The 16,317-nt window shown below is 40.2% G+C and overlaps 1 protein-coding gene across 1 annotated transcript in view; it reads left to right on the forward strand.

Annotated features, from left to right (window-relative positions):
- LOC109085447 (atrial natriuretic peptide receptor 1-like) overlaps nt 1-16,317 on the forward strand; it is a 1,054,061-nt gene that overhangs the window by 658,037 nt on the left and 379,707 nt on the right. The gene's annotated exons all lie outside the window — the stretch shown is intronic.

The raw sequence follows: 16,317 nt of genomic DNA on the forward strand, positions 1-16,317 counted from the left end.
GAGATCCTCCTTTGTAAAACATGAGATTCAATGAGAAAAATATGAAGGATTAGAATTTATCCTCTGGGATTTTGTTGAATTGTGAAAAGTGATCTCTAAGATCAGGAGTGTGCATATTAAAACATTAAACAGAAGCCATTTCGATTCCATGTGGCCTTTAAATAATATTTTAAGATTCTGACAGGTGTTGAAAGCTTTTGATAGCTCCATACTAAGGTCAGGGGACTGCGAGAAGAGCATATGCTTCCTCCATCAACGGTCCAGCACTTCCTCTCCCAGGCCTGCATGGGAAAGCCTGTCATCTCTGAGCTGCCATTACATGCACTTCAGGGGCCTGATGTATAAATAACCCCACAGCCCTCCATCCCTCCCAACACATTTTCTCATTCTCTTTTAGACTAATGCTCCTAACATGACCTAATCAAAATCAGTCAACATGATCAGACCGCTGGCAAAAACTGGCCCCTCAGAGGTGCTGTTTCCTCCCACTAATGGCTGATAATGTGCTGTGGGGGGTCATACGCAATCTGACACATAAAACACATAACGTGTGTCTAGAGGAGGCTGTCCGCTGGGGCTCTTCACTAAGAAGATAACATTTCAGCATGCTGGCTCCTCCAATGAGTCTAACACACAGTCAAGTGTCTGAACGGTTTCCAAGTAAGTGTTTACAGTGTGAGAGCTCTGTTAGCATTGTAAAACAGACTGCACATGCTCACAGCCCCTGACAGTTTTTTATGTCTAAAACAATACGTGCCAAAACTACTGTCACCCATCATCAGTGCCACTGAATCATCGGCCTATTGTGTAAGCTCTCGTTTCTGAACTGTAGATTTGCCATACAACAGATTTGTCACATTGGACAAAAGCAAGTTCTGTAAGTGGATGCCAAAATAGTCACATTCAGCTGTGAATGGTAATGTTGTATTTGAAAGACTGCTCTCCAGTGACCGACTCAAGTCAGAAATATACACAGAAGCAGAAAAACAGTTGCAGCTACATCGTAGACTTACAAAAAAAAATGTAGATTCACATTCACGATAAATAAAATATCTAAACTACATGAAGAAAACTGTTAGCTGTGCTTTACTAAGCAAAACTGACCACTGCAGTCCTGTATAGTTGCCAAGAAGTTTTTATGTGGTTGCTAGGGTTGTTCTATGTGGTTGACAGGGAGTTATACAGTTGCTATGGTGTTGTAGTTGGTTGCCAAGGAGATATGCTGTTGTGTAAATGTTCTAGGTAGTTGTCAAGAAGTTGTTATGCAGTTGCTAGGGTGTTCTGTGTGGTTGCCAGTGAGTTATGTTGTTGCTAGGGTGTTCAAGGTGGTTGCCAAGCAGTTATTATGCAGTTGCTAAGGTGTTCTGTTTGGTTGCCAGGTAGTTATGTAGTTGCTAGGGTGTTCTAGATGGTTGCCAAGAAGTTGTTATGCAGTTTCTAAGGTGTTCTAGTTGGTTGCCAGGTAGTTAGCTGGTTGCTAGGGTGTTCTAGATGGTTTTCAGGGAGTTATGTAGCTGTTAAGGTGTTCTAAGTAGCTGCTATGTAATTGATAGGTTGTGGTGTGTGGTTACCAGAGAGATGCTAAGTGGTTGCTAAGAGTCCACACTCAAGTCTGGCTTCAGAAATCATATTCTGGCTTGAGTCTCTACAAAGTCTCAGTGTTACTCTATGGGATTTTTTTTTTTTTTTTTCACCAGGCAAATTTTTAAAGGGCAACTATTATGCCCCTTTTTACAAGATGTAATGTAAGTCTCAGGTGTCCCCAGGATGTGTTTGTGAACTTACCGCTCAAAATACCCCACAGATCATTTATTTTATCATTTTAAAAATTTGCCTATTTTGAGTCTCTCTAAATGCAAATGAGCTGATTCTCCCCACCCCCTTTTCCAGAATAGCTGTCCCTTTACAGCTTGTTCCTCAGATACACTGCTAAAAAACAAACAAAAAAAAAACATCTGTTTGGTTTTGATTATCATGTATATCACGCTGAATTCATAGTTTGTAAACCATATTAGTTTAAACTTCTGATATAGTGCTTTCTGAGTGCATATATCTGGAGCACATGCACAGAAAGCAGCTGTCACACGGCATGTAAGTACTAAACTAAGTTCTCTTTCATGTCTTACTGCACTTAAACTGTCAAATACACAAAAGTATGTTAAAAACACACAAACATAAACAGTCTGTTATGTCTGTGAAGGTAAAAAGCTAAGAAAGAAATCATGTTTAGATCTGTGTGGCAGCAGCAGAATATACAGTAAATAAATCAATAAATCCAATGCTCTCTTGTTTCCTCAAAGACAGAACAGTTAGCATGCTTTGCTTGAACTTTTGCCATGGCTTTAGAACTGGTGCACTGTTTGCAAAAAATACAGTGGCGGCACCATGGGTGGAAACTTGCAGAGAAAGACTTAACAAATTTTGTACTGAAATACAAATGTAATTTTTACTGTTAGGAGTTATAAATCCATAACCCTGAATATAAGCAACAGTAATAGTGACTCTAGTCTGTTTGTAGTAGTAGTGGATGATCTCAGCTTGTCACAAAAGTCATTTTATAAACTGACTAATTAAAAGAATATGAAAAACTGAGCTTCTCTGAACTGGGGCTTAATTTATAGAATCCTATATCAGATTCATGGCCTGCCTCTACCTCAGCAGCACAATACAGATATATCAGACAGTGGCCAGGCCTGTATCAGATACCGAGGAAGTTAAAACCCTTAAACTTCCTCTCACACATGTGTTGTGTGTTCCTCAGTGTGTGGCGGTTATTTACGTTTGTGTTGCGTTAATGCAGCTTGCTTGGTTTTCTCATTAAGGCCTGTGTGTTAAATAGCAGACGTGGAGAGGGCACTTAGACGGGCTTGTCCTGGAAGTCTGACCCCATCAGACTTATGTGGAGGGGCCCCTCTCTCCTCCGGCCCTGTTTGGGGTGCCTGTTTTATAAATGGAGCCACAGGGTTCTGATATTTTACAAGCTGCTTTGATAGAGGGCTGTATTGTCTGAAGTGGAGCAGGTGATTTGCATTTGAAACAGCTCTCACTCTTACACACACACACTCTCTTACTGTGCGTCCATGGCCTCGGGCTAATGTTCCCTTTCCGTAGAGACCAGGACCTGTGCACCTGTAGATCACACACACACACACACACACACACACACATAGGAAACATGGACAAGAAGACCAAAATGGACACTAACAGGAGAATATTATTCCATGTTCACTCTCTCACACACACACCAAAAACATGCAATTTAATTGTGTACACACACACTTAAACATACATAATATAGCTGTAGGTTACACATGACCATTCTGGTCAGCAGCAAGGCTCTACAGACTTAATGATCCGCGACTGGACATCTGTGTGTGTGTGCATGATGTGGAAGAAGTGGAAACCTTGTTCCAATTATTGCAGTCATGTGATAAAAGCACAAAATGGCCTCCAGCGTCAGGTTTCAGATGTCCGAGAGAGTCTCCACGTCGAATAAAAGCAGAGCGTCTGAACACTCACATGATCAATACAACAAGATAATAAGAATGTCATTAGCAAAATGTCTGCTGATATCGAACAAGAAAGTCGAGATGAGAAATTGCAGTATGCTAATAGTTCACAAGGCATGCATGCATAAAATAAATTATTTTTAATAGCTTTCTTTAACATTGGCACACATTGTGCAGTCAAATGTTTTCTTCAAGTAATATGTCAAAGATACTGTTCAGGTACTATTCATAAAAGGCCTACTGTACTATAGGGCTGGGTTTTGACATCGATTTGTGATTCAATATTGATTATTTTGGATATTTATCAGGTACAGTACATACCAAATTTTCTCAAGAAAAAGAAATCTCTCAACTAAAGCTCTAAAATATACATGAGTCAGTTGGTACTACTTTATTATAATATTGAAGGTTAAAATTAATTGATTTGTACAATGCTCCTCTCTAGAGTTCTTTTCTTCTAACGAGCGCATGGACGGTCACAAATATATTTTGTGATGATATTGTTTACAAGCTGTTGTATTAATGTCTTTCTGCGGCTGAAACACTGATTGAGCGATTGCACGAGACTGGATATGGATTTCGGTAAGTTGTACTCTTTCTTTTAACATACGTTCAGATTTTTATTCAGGTTTATTTCATGCTGAATCTGGTATTAAAGTGGAGATGGTCAGCTTTTCTCTTGAGGTGAGTCGCTACACATTAAACAGCGCCAAAACGACATTTATTGTTTTAATATTGTAATACAATGGACAGCATTTAGCAAAAGTAACAAAGCACAAAGCTTGTTGCAATTTATTGGATGGGAGGTGTGCTAGAATGTTCCGTTCATTAGCTGAAAACAGGCTAGACTAATCGATTCTTGGGATTTAAGAATCGAAAGTTTCATAAAAATGAGAATTGATTAAAATCAACAGCCCTACTGTACTATATTTTTGTCATTGAGATTTTATCAGCATACAGGAAATACACTCCCTGACTTTTAAGGTACTACATTCTTCCCATTCTCCACCTGGAGAAACTTCACATTCATCATGTGCATTGCAAAGTGGTCCTGTACTAATGTCCAAATGAAAGCATAATTTGAGTCGCTGCATTCTGTTTTATAATTTTCACACTGACAGTAATGTAATTCAGTGACTGTCGCCGTGTGCCAGTTGTCTCTGTGCCAAACGTTTTGGCACTCTGCGCTCTTAACCGTTTAGGGCATTGGCATTCGGCCTGCTCAGTCTCACTTCGAGACGTCTCTTCATACGACGACAGACTGAAACACAGGCTGGCTCCTGAGACAAAGCTGTTTATTTCAGACCCTTTTAGAAAAGGGTATTTTTTCAAGGCACAAGAGCTGTGCGGATCTTCCTTGACCCACAGAAGAGATCTCTGCATTTTTAGTTTGCTCGCTACATTTATCATAACCTTTTACTCCATTCTGAAAGGTGGCGTAGTCATATCCAGTAATTAGCTTCACAAGGCTATGCCTGGAATTATGTGACCACTACAGCTATGTCAAAAAAAAAAAAAAAAAAAATTCCCATCCTGTGCTTTATAAATAAAGCATTAATTATTTAACCACTGTTACTATGACTACAGCTAAAGCCCAAACTCTGCTTAATTGTTTTGTTTTAAGGTATATGTTAGGGTACATGTACAACGCATTACATAAGTTCTGTTTTGTGCCATTCCACACCTGAATGGACAAATACACATTAAATTATGTTAAAATGTCCATTTTGGAGAGTATTCACATAAACACATTTAGTTATGTCCAAGTGAACGTAAAGAGAATATTGCCATTGTATCAGTATACTGAATCAGTGTTAAATCTTAAAGTGACAGCGGCCTAATATATCTGCCACTGTCTGTGTTCTAAAACAATTCACATGACTAAAATATGACCAAAACTAAACAACATTTTAGTCAGAAAACAATGTCTAAATCTAAATCTAAATTTGCTGTCAAAATTATTATTGACAATTACAAAGACATTTTTATTAGTCTTAATTTCTGGGAGGAATGGCGCAAACACTGGACAAAGATGAAACTCTCTAGTGTGCATATGTTGACCACCTGTGTAAATGCATGCTATCATACTGAGTAAACTTTGAAAGGCTATATGTTTGGCTGTATGCAAACCCTAAGTGTCAAAACTGAAGTATGCTTGGGATACTGGGCATAAGTAGGACATGTTTTGGTTCAACATCCTTATTGGTTCTAGAACAACATTTGTATCAGCCAATCAGATTTTAGAGTTAGAGACAGCCTTAGGGCTGTGATTGGGAATTCAACAAGGTTCAACATAATTAAACAATTTCCCTTTATTCAACAAAATGTCCCTCCAAATTTATGGATAGTTACCAGTTTGAGGTGTGGTAGGGTTGTAATGTTATTGTTAGGACTATGTAAAGAATTGTAAAGGCCAGTCATTCAAGAAAGGGAATCTTTGCTCAACAAATGCAGGATCTTCATCTAGAGGTGTCAGTCTGGTCCAGAACATTCAGTTCAGCACAAAACCCAAGTCAATCCCAAAATGCTTACACATCTTCTTCTGACGTAATAATCAATTGATGCACTGCAACTGATAAAGACTTCTTGTACATGAGGGAACTGTGTGAGGTAGTGATGCACTACGCATAGGCTTCATAGGGTGAATTCAGGACATCAGGATGGGAGAATTACCTACGCTCGTTCAACTCTATCAACTTGACCACTGATCCTGAATACAGCACTGCAGACATTAAGAGTAAACAAACAACACAAGAGAACATTAGGGGGTTTAACCTCACTGAATCACATGGTAAATCTGCACTCTATCTAGACCTTAGTGCTCTCAGACCGACCTAGAGCAACGACAGTCAAATAAAAAAAAAGAAGGCAAAAAACCATTGCAAACTGTGTTGTGAGTTCACAAAATTCTCTGCAGGGCTTATCCAAACAAGGCCATTACAGTTACAAGTGAGCTGTGAGAGTTTTGCCCAGAGGGACTAAAGATAGGATTACTCCTAAAACCATTCTCATTCAGAGATCTTCCACAAATGGCTGCAGTCAAGTCCATACATGGCGGGAACTCTGCAATCCGACAGGAAAATCGGGCCGACGTGGGTATTCTCCGGAGTTGTTGTCTTTCAACAGGCTCTAATCTGCACAGCTCTCCTCAATTTCCCACTGGGCAGAGGACTATTAGATTACACCGATTCTGCCCTTACGATAAACACAGAACCCCAGCCATTTGTCTGAAGGTTGAGAGATCCGTCTCGCTCTCAGCTGACGAGTTTGAGATCTTGCCCAGTGTGTCCCATGGAGCACAGCGAGCTGAAGAGACCTCGGCTTAGGGAGCAATGGACTGAGCAGTAGAGTCTCCTCTGAGCTGATAGCTTTTGACACGTGTGATTCAGTGGAACTGAGTTGAATAAAAAGCCTCTTTTTCATCATGCCTTAGGAAGGGAAGGCCTGGGGGATTATGGTCAGTGGAGTGATCAGGGACTGTTGCTAAGGAAAGGGGCCTGGCCCTCAGGTCATGCTCTACAGATCATCATTTCATATACAAATGAGGGCAGGGAATATCAGATAATGCATGTCTCCAGGAGGACTCTAGAGTTCCCATTTACTCCTTTAGAATCTGCTGCACGGACCCCAACAAAAGTTAGAAGGTCAGGGATCATTCATCGCAACATATCTGACAAGACACAACCAGTTTTCTTGCTTGCATACAAATGTCAGTAACATAAGCTTTAAATACATTTTAACTGCTTTATTTATCTTCTTTTCTAAAAGATTAACATACCAATAACTGTGAACAGGGTTGTGGCAAGAAGAGCCCCTTAGATTTGTTTATATCTCCATGCTTTAAATGCTAACAGTGCTAACTGGTATCAGCAGTGTATGTAACCGAATGATAAGCTAAGACATAGAGATATTGTTCCTCATTAACCATGTTTAAGTTTGCCTTTGTACAGCAGTCTATTTTCTAGGGAGCGGCATGACTATTCATGGTATTGAGCCTGACATGCTGACGACTTTCAAAGCAATTCAGGTGGAAATCCTGTTTAGTTTATAGTTAACTACATTTGACGTAGCATTTACCATGCATGAGCGATTCTAAACATGGAGACAAAATGTTCAAACTTCTAAATTCATAACACAACAGGCTCGGATTACATGTTTGAGTGTGCTTGGAATAACTAAAGACTAAAACCACTGAAATGTGGCCTAAAAACAGTCAAATGACTTTTGAAAAGGGACTAATGCTGAACAGCTGCATAAACAGAATAAAACATGTTCCTTTTGTTACAAATAAGGCTTTTAGTTCATTAGTGGTGAATTAGAACAGTATGGCTATCTACATACTAGCACTATTTAGAACACTGCAACAACCGCATAATGACACATCTTGCAGCTTCTCAGAATACCATGGCTGTGAGTTTAGTAAGTGTCACTCAGCTTTCATAAGTATAATAGGCGTTTTGTTTGCTTGCAATTGTGCGAGTTGTTAGTTAACACTGTTCTTTAGAAAGAATAAAATTTGTGATGGTAAGGCTATTTTCTGCTGCTTGACAGCTGCTGTATCCTTTTATTTATTCATTTATTTATTGATGATGTTCTCTACATTATTTTAGTCAGTGGTGATACAAATTCAGCTCTGCACACAAGAGTTTTGTTGGAAAGTTCTGGAACTTCACAGACCATACAATGAGAGAGATTTGCCAAAAGAACAGATGTTGTCAGAGTGGTTTCCAACAAGAAGGAATTAGTCTTTCACGAAACTCTCACGCCTCTGCTAAAGGTGATAATTAAAGAAAACCCTAAGTACTTGGCACTCCTCAAATTCACAAGCGTTCTTTATTTGAAAAGATTTCTAGCATCACACTGTAATCCCCATTTGTATTGCAAACGAACATTGTGCTAAATGAATGACTGCTGCCACGATCCAGAAGATATTGGCAGCCTATTAATTATTTTATCCTTAATTGCTCTTTAATTATCTGATAATCTGATAATAATATTTGCCCACAAGTTGGCCAAAATATTCTCTATTTTGTGTGAGACGTCTGGACTTTGACATACCTACATGACAAAACATTCATTACGCACAATGAGCACAAAGAGCTGTAAAATTAACCTCAATTTTTTCGCTCTCCTCAGAGGAGACAAAGGCTGAAATAGGCTCTGAATGCCAAGAAGCCAGATGCCCTACATCATGTTTCCCCCAAAGACGTCATCTGCAGTAGAGAAAAGCGCCACATGCCCAGCCTCATTGTCTGTCCGTCTCCCACAGGCCCCCCAGTGCAGTTTAACATTACACACAGAACACAGGGCTGACGGGGACTGTGGCAAACTGACTCAGGCTGGCTCTCTTTCTCTCTCTCACTCACATGCACAAAGCCACCCGTAATGTCTGGACAGATAAAAGGCCGAATATTATGGCAGTGGGCCACGCTGCTCCGCCTGGTTTGTCATGCAGCTGAATGGAGTTGTGGCGAGGGTAAGGTTTGGCCACGCTCGTCTCATCCCCTGCCAGGACACACACAACTGCACACACACTCACAACCGCTCTATAAAGAGAAGGAAAAAAGGCAGGCATTCCCGGTCACTGTGCATGATCCCATGACACAGAGGTACATCTAAAGAGCCAAAAGCGCCTGACCCAGTTGCTTTGAGACAAACCTGTACTGCAACTTTAAGTCTTTGTTTGACTCACTCAATTATTACTAGAAGAACCCAAAAGGAACATTATATTGTTGAGAAGTTGACTTAATGCAGTTCTAATATGACAACTCTCGGAGGGATTCGCATGGTAATGTACGTGACAATATTAATGTGTTTGGTTTTGGTGGAGTAGATCTGCTACACTGCTGCTGCACAGTGTACCTTGACTTGCTACTGCTAATACATCTACAACATGCTGCTGTGAGCATGTAAGAAATACTGCTGCTGCACATATGATATATATAAATTAGCCTCCATGTATGGCACACGTGAATCACCCTGTAGCAGATCTATACAGGTGGAGCTGGGGAAGGTGGAGGTTTTCTGAAGCGCTGCAACTGCTACAGCAAGCACTAGCCATGTATTTGAATGTTGAAAAGCAAACTCATTGGCTGCTAATACAAAAGAAACCAGTCAGCTGCCCCATGAGGAGATGTAATTATGTCAGATTGAGTTAGACCTATATGACTGTGCCATCTAGAGTTTCATGACAGAACTTTAGATTTCTCAGTAATATTTTAAGCAAAATCTTCGTCTAGGATGTTTCTACTAACATTCTTAGAAGAGATATAGACACAAATGAGGCAATTGTTGTTATGAAGCTATAAAATGAACACAAATTGAATCATTTGTTCTTCAGAGAATCTAATGAGAATACTGGTGCTCATACTGTATTACAATGTCTGACTATCCAGACCAGGGGCCCCCAACACTGCTCCTGGTGAGCTATCTTCCAGCAGACCTGTAATTTTCAGGTTATGCTGAACATCTTTATTAGCTGGTTCATGTGTATTTGATTAGGGTTGGAGCTGAGAAGTGTAAGATTGTTGGGGTCTTTTGAGGAGAGGAGAGGAGAGGAGAGGAGAGGAGAGGAGAGGAGAGGAGAGGAGAGAAGAGAAGAGAAGAGAAGAGAAGAGAAGAGAAGAGAAGAGAAGAGAAGAGAAGAGAAGAGAAGAGAAGAGAAGAGAAATATAAGAAAAGATAAGACAAGAAGAGTTTAGATGAAAAAATGGCAAGAAGAGACAGGCTGATCAAAGGAGAGAAAAAATCATATCATATGAGACAACACAAAAAAAAAGGCAAGAAGAAAAGAGACAAGATGAGAATGAATACACTTCCACACTTCCACACTCATTTAATGAATGAATTCAAACTCAGCTCATTTTAATGCAGGCTTAGTCACGTTCTCAGTCAGCTGCACGGGAAGTTGAAATAGATTGGTCCTGAATTTGAGGTTGGCCGCTCTATAAGCCCTGAACTACAGCCCTACAGATGGGTGCTATTTGCAAAAGGCTGTGAACTCTCCTTCCCTAATCTCTATCATTTCATCTGTGCTTTTATCCATCTTTTATCCTTTCGCAGTTAAGTCAACACATATCAGATGAAAGGAAATGCTTTAAACAAATATCTGCTGTTAATGTCATGATATCTGCAGTGTCCATAGCAGCTACAGTACATATGCAGTAAAGACACATCCATCCAGCCATTAAAACCCAACAGTACCAGCTGACTGAGCACAAACTGGGCCATATGAAAGAAAGCAGATACACATTACTAAACATTATCCATTTTACCAAATGCTTATTGCACATGGTATGATGTTTTTTCTCTTCTCTTTTAAGTGCTCCTAGATCCTGAGCAGCAGCCTGCTAGTCTGTGTCTACAGGTATAGTCTGCGCTGTCTGTCTCTTTCTTTACCCCTTGTCCTGTCCCGTTTCCCCTCTGTTAGCCCCGAGCTGCTGTGGCCAGGCTGTGCTCGCCAGCTCTCTAATTGATAACAGCCAGCAGGGGCCCAGTCAGGGGGGCAGGCCTGACTCTTTGCCTCCAAATACCCCTGGGAGGCTACGGGCCATGTTCCAGGCTGTCAACCATCGCCAACTGTACAGACACCACCAAGCACTAACTGGCAGCTATTTACCAACAATGCAGCATTTCATTTTCTCCCTTAAAAAGCATGCAGGCATGTATGCATACACATGAAGATGCTGTACCAATTCATACACAATCTTGTCTTCTGTATTGAAATGTGAACACATTTACCAGGTGTTAAATCGAACACATTCTCTGTAATAGCAACACCACTGTCATCTAGCATTGGGGTTAGGAAAAAAGTGCAAGATCTCCTTCGCCTCTTCTATCTGTCCATCTCTTTCTCTCGGTTTCTGTCTATAGATCAAATCAGATCTCCAGGTGGATGCAAAATGAAGGCAGTTCAAAGAGATCAGACACAATCAAATCAGATACATTAGCTGGTGTCTGAAGGGCGTCCCGCTGTAGAGTGCCATGATCTCACCTTGGAGAACACAACCTATCATCTACTTGACATTTTAATCCTTACCTTTTACATGTGTCACATTCCAGGCTGAACATTTTTGACAGTTCCTCTAGAACACCTGATTCCAATGGTACCTAAATTTGATATAGTTTCTATGAAGATGTATACCTTTGGTGATATTACTCTATTTAGTATGTGTGTTGTAGATACGTCTCCAGAAGATAAAACACAATTGGCATAGCCAATAAGTTTATAAGTGCCTTATAAATGAATTAGACATTAGCATGAGGTGTTGCATATTGTAAGCCATTACCGGTCCTTCCATATTCAACCTAATGGTGCTGTGGTGTGTCTCCGTATGGCCGTTTTGGCATGTAGGCATATGACAGTACCTCTGGGGTGTCCCAAAAGTGCATCCATTTGCATTCATCATATCTGAAGCACACGCTGATACACTTGCTTGCAACAGAGTTTAAATGCAATGCTTCATTTTTTAGTTGATGTATAGCAATAAATGTGTAAGATGTGCATTTCATATCGCTTGAAAGAAATACAGCCTATTGGCATCTAGCTCATTATCTTTCCTATGGTGTGTAGTGCACATGCACAGCAGACAGTAACCATGACGGCTGAATGTACAGGAAGCTTGTTGTGGTTAAGCTGGTATTGTTTTGTGGGATGTCATATCAGTTTGTTTTCTGCAGCTACTGAAACAAATCTCCCAAATCCCTCAGACTGCTGCAGGCTTCGTGGGCCTACTTAACAAGGTAATTAAAACTGTCTGCCTCCGTTCCCCCAAAATTTGCATACTCCTCCTCCTACTCTTTGTGAGGGGCTTTAAATGAATCTCCCGTCTCCTGATTTTACTTTTTGGTGTATAAGCTGCTCCAGGGAGGCACTAAAGTCGAAATCGGAGATCATGTGACTCAAGACATCACTGTTGATCAGAGTGACAGTTGGAGCAGGATAAATTTCATTAATGACCCAGTTTAACAGCATGCATTAGAGACTAGACAAGCAAGAGAACATGTCTCACCACCACCGTCGATCTCTTACAATTATTACTGGAACTAATTAAGGAATCCAATTAATGCAGCTAAAAGAAAACGAGTGGGGTTGGGCAAGGGAATTTCCAGAGCAGCAGTTCAAATTTGTGTGCGTAATTTGGAGGGCATGGGATGCTCAAGTTTCTTGGGAAATAAGGCTGGCTTATGGGAACAGTTGTCACTAATCATCTGGATTTGTTCAAGGTGACATGCAGCAAATTAAGCTGAATTCAATCTCCCCAACAAGTCTAGAGCAGGCTCATCATTATTGAATGCTCCCTACGAGTATTGGAAAAGCATAAATTTACAGAGGAGCAAAGGCCAAAACATCTGTCAATTTGACCTTGTGCCTTGCACCTCATTAAGATCATTGGCTTCTTCTACATCCATTAACTAACTGAGATTTCACCAAGTAGGACCAACTCACTCTCATGAGAAGTCCTGATCATTTCTACAAGACGGCAATGTCAAACTGTGTTGACCAAAATGACAAAAGGAATGGCCCAAACCTAAACCTAGCAATAAATTTCAGCCCCAGTATTAAACGTAATCACGATTGTAATATGAAAGAAATATAAAACGTGTACTTTTTGTACATGCCAAGTTTTACAATATCTTGCAATTTTGCTATATTTACTGTATTGTTGGAACAAGTTTCTAGATCAACATCCTTGATGGTCCCAGCACAACTTTCATGTCAACCAATCAGATCTCAAGGTTAGCTTTAGGTTAGGTTAGATCAGGTTTAAGGCTGGGGACTTGGTTAATAGTAAATGGTTATGGTTAGAGTTGGGATCAGGGATAGGACTGTTTGTTGGACAGGATTCCAGGCCAACAAAAGATGGACAATCCTGATAAAGGGCCCCACTCTATACTCCTGATTCTGAGCTTGACATAATGAGGTTTCAAGGAAGCTTGTAAAAGGAGGTAATTAAAAAGCGAGGCCCATGCAAAGACTAAATATGACAATGCATACGATGCTGAAAGCATTTCTCATCCCACTGAGGGAATGGTGTGTATATTCTGTGTCCCGCAGTGCCACTAATGTCCACTAATGCCTCTAAATGCTAGACAAAACAGCTCAGAGAGGTAAATGGATACCCTTCACCACCTGCAGGAGTAAAACTAATCAAAAATCCCAGCGTCCACACCACCCCAACAGAGGCTCTGCCAGTTGTCTCCAAGTTTATTGTCTCTTTTTAATTGCCAAGGCAGAAGAAGAGATGTCTAAATCTTAGTCATTTGTCTGGAGTAACTTCAGAATGGGGCAGATGGATGGAGCTGCAGGGAAAAGCAGTTAAGTACCTGAGTACCTCTGTCAGGTGAGTTCTAGATTGGCAAGAAGCTCCCGGGGCTGGAAGGTTTCACGACGGACCATGGCAGATTTTCTGGACTGAAATCTGAGACCTGCACTAGACTGGCTGTGTTGGCAGGAGGGAAATAGCATGTCATTTGGAATAAAGGAATGCAGCTCTAGTTGCGTGAGCCAGCCGGATATACCATTACAGTCCCTGTGCTGGATGAAGGAAAAAAGTAGGAGGAGGAGGGAGAGAAAACTTGACTAAAAGGCCTACTGAAAATCCTAAGAAATGGTAAAGGAAATGTATGGAGAACAGAGACGAGGATGGAATACTGGAACAAACATATTTCAGACCATTACATTTAGCAGTTTCTGGCAGACGGTACTTATTGTATCAAATACTCTAAATCAGGGGTGCCCAATACTGTTCCTGGAGATCTACCTTAGTTCAAAGGTCAGCTCCAACCCTGATCAAACACAACTGAACCAGCAATTAAAGGGATAATTCAGCCAAAAATGAAAATTCTGTCATAAATTACTCACCCTCATGTCATTCCAAAACCTTACACCATTAGCCCGTAACTACCATGTTCAAGGCCCAGAAAGGTAATAAGGACATCATTAAAATAGTCCATATGACATCAGTGACTCTACTGTAATGTTATGAAGCTACTTTTTGAAAAAATAATACTTTTTGTATGCAAAGAAAATAGCACCGCACGCATGCATAGTGGTACAATCATGAAAATTGCTTTTTAACATCGAACAATTACACTCTGAATTCTGAATGGGTCATGATGGCATAATCATCATCTAGTGATTTCAAGCTTAGCTCAATACACACATTTCAGCTACCTATCATAATACATGCAAGTAATGATTTGGGCACTATTATAATTCACAAGAGTACCTGTTATAAACATACAGTAAGTACTGAAAAGGAGCAAAGATTTAGCAACTGGTTCCCTTTTGACATTTTCTCTTACATTATGCATGTCTCACTTCAGGCAGGAGACCTACACTTCTGAAGAGACTCAACACTTCCACCAACTTAAATTATCACACTGTCATCAGAGGCTTTAAAAATTGAGGGATAAAACATAAGGAAATACATTACTGCCTGCGGTTTTCCTAAAGATGGATGACTTCTGCAGAAACAGACAGAAACTGCTAGTGTTTTTCTCCTATTTAACTACACTATTAATAACATCAACTTCAACGTTTCTGGAACGGATTCAATCTGTTGTTCAGCATTTCTTTCCACGTTAATACTGTTTCAGCGAGTGCAGTGCCTGCCAAGCAAATCAATCTGAACGCAAAGACTTGTGTACACAGAGTCTATGGTACAGAGTTACAGGAGCCACAATAAATAATTCTGTAAACACAAAGTGTGTTTACGTGCTAGATTCAGACATGCAGACATGCGCATGGAGAATGTGTGTTCTCCTCGGAGTGGAGGGAATACTCTGACTGCTCTAATAAAGCCATGATTACTATCAGACTTCTACACGCCGTCACAAATAACAACAACAAAGCAGAAATCAATTGTGACTTCACGCTTTTGTACACTTGTCTGCAACCCGCCGGAACCCCACCCCCAACAATTTGCAGCTTCACAGAACCAAACGAGAGTGGTAGAGATGAAATATAATAAATTATTAATATAAACACAGGACAAGATATGTACTGACATAACCCAAAATCAGCTGTCTTTTCTAAGGCCAGCACGGGACTTAAAACCCACAACCCCTTGTTACCCACAATCCAGTTCACATTAAGCCGGACATATTCTGGTTCCATCATCCAGAAGTCATTGTTGCTGTTGTTGTTGTTTTTTGTTTAACTTAAAATACATCAAAAACACTTGTGGTTAAATGCCTGAAATAAGTTCTATGGTTAGCATTTTATTCTATGACTTAAAATACATCAGTAACACCACCTTGTGAAGATGAGACTCTGATTGGTTTATCGCACGTAACGCCCAAAAAACACCCATTACTCATTAAAAGAATAGGGACAACCCGTTTAAACCATGCACCTGGGCACGCCAACCATTTTTCCATCGTTAAAATAGCAAAAGTGGATTAGGACACACCCTGAGTGCACCTGCGCCGTGTGCTTTACACTTTGTGTTTAGATTGTTAAAATAGGGCCCAGAAAGCGCAGTTAAGAAGCTTTAAAGAAAATTTCACCCGGAAAAAAAAAACAAACTAAATTTTTTTTTTTTTTTTACATTTTTCTCAACCTTTAGGCCATCCAAGATGTAGATGAGTTTGTTTCTTCATCAGAACAGTTTTGGAAAAATTAAGCATTACATCACTTACTCATGTCACATGTTTGTTCCTGTTTTCCTTATTTGCCCCTTTCTGTTCCTGTCCTCGTTATGTGAATTTGGTTCCAATTGTGTTTGATAATTGGTTAGTTGACTCCCAATTGTCTCTCTCCTTCCAAAAATAATGTTCCCTGTATAAATTTCGTTCGAGTTCG

The sequence above is a fragment of the Cyprinus carpio genome, chromosome B19 (assembly GCF_018340385.1).
Source record: "Cyprinus carpio isolate SPL01 chromosome B19, ASM1834038v1, whole genome shotgun sequence".
NCBI classification, from domain to species: domain Eukaryota; kingdom Metazoa; phylum Chordata; class Actinopteri; order Cypriniformes; family Cyprinidae; genus Cyprinus; species Cyprinus carpio.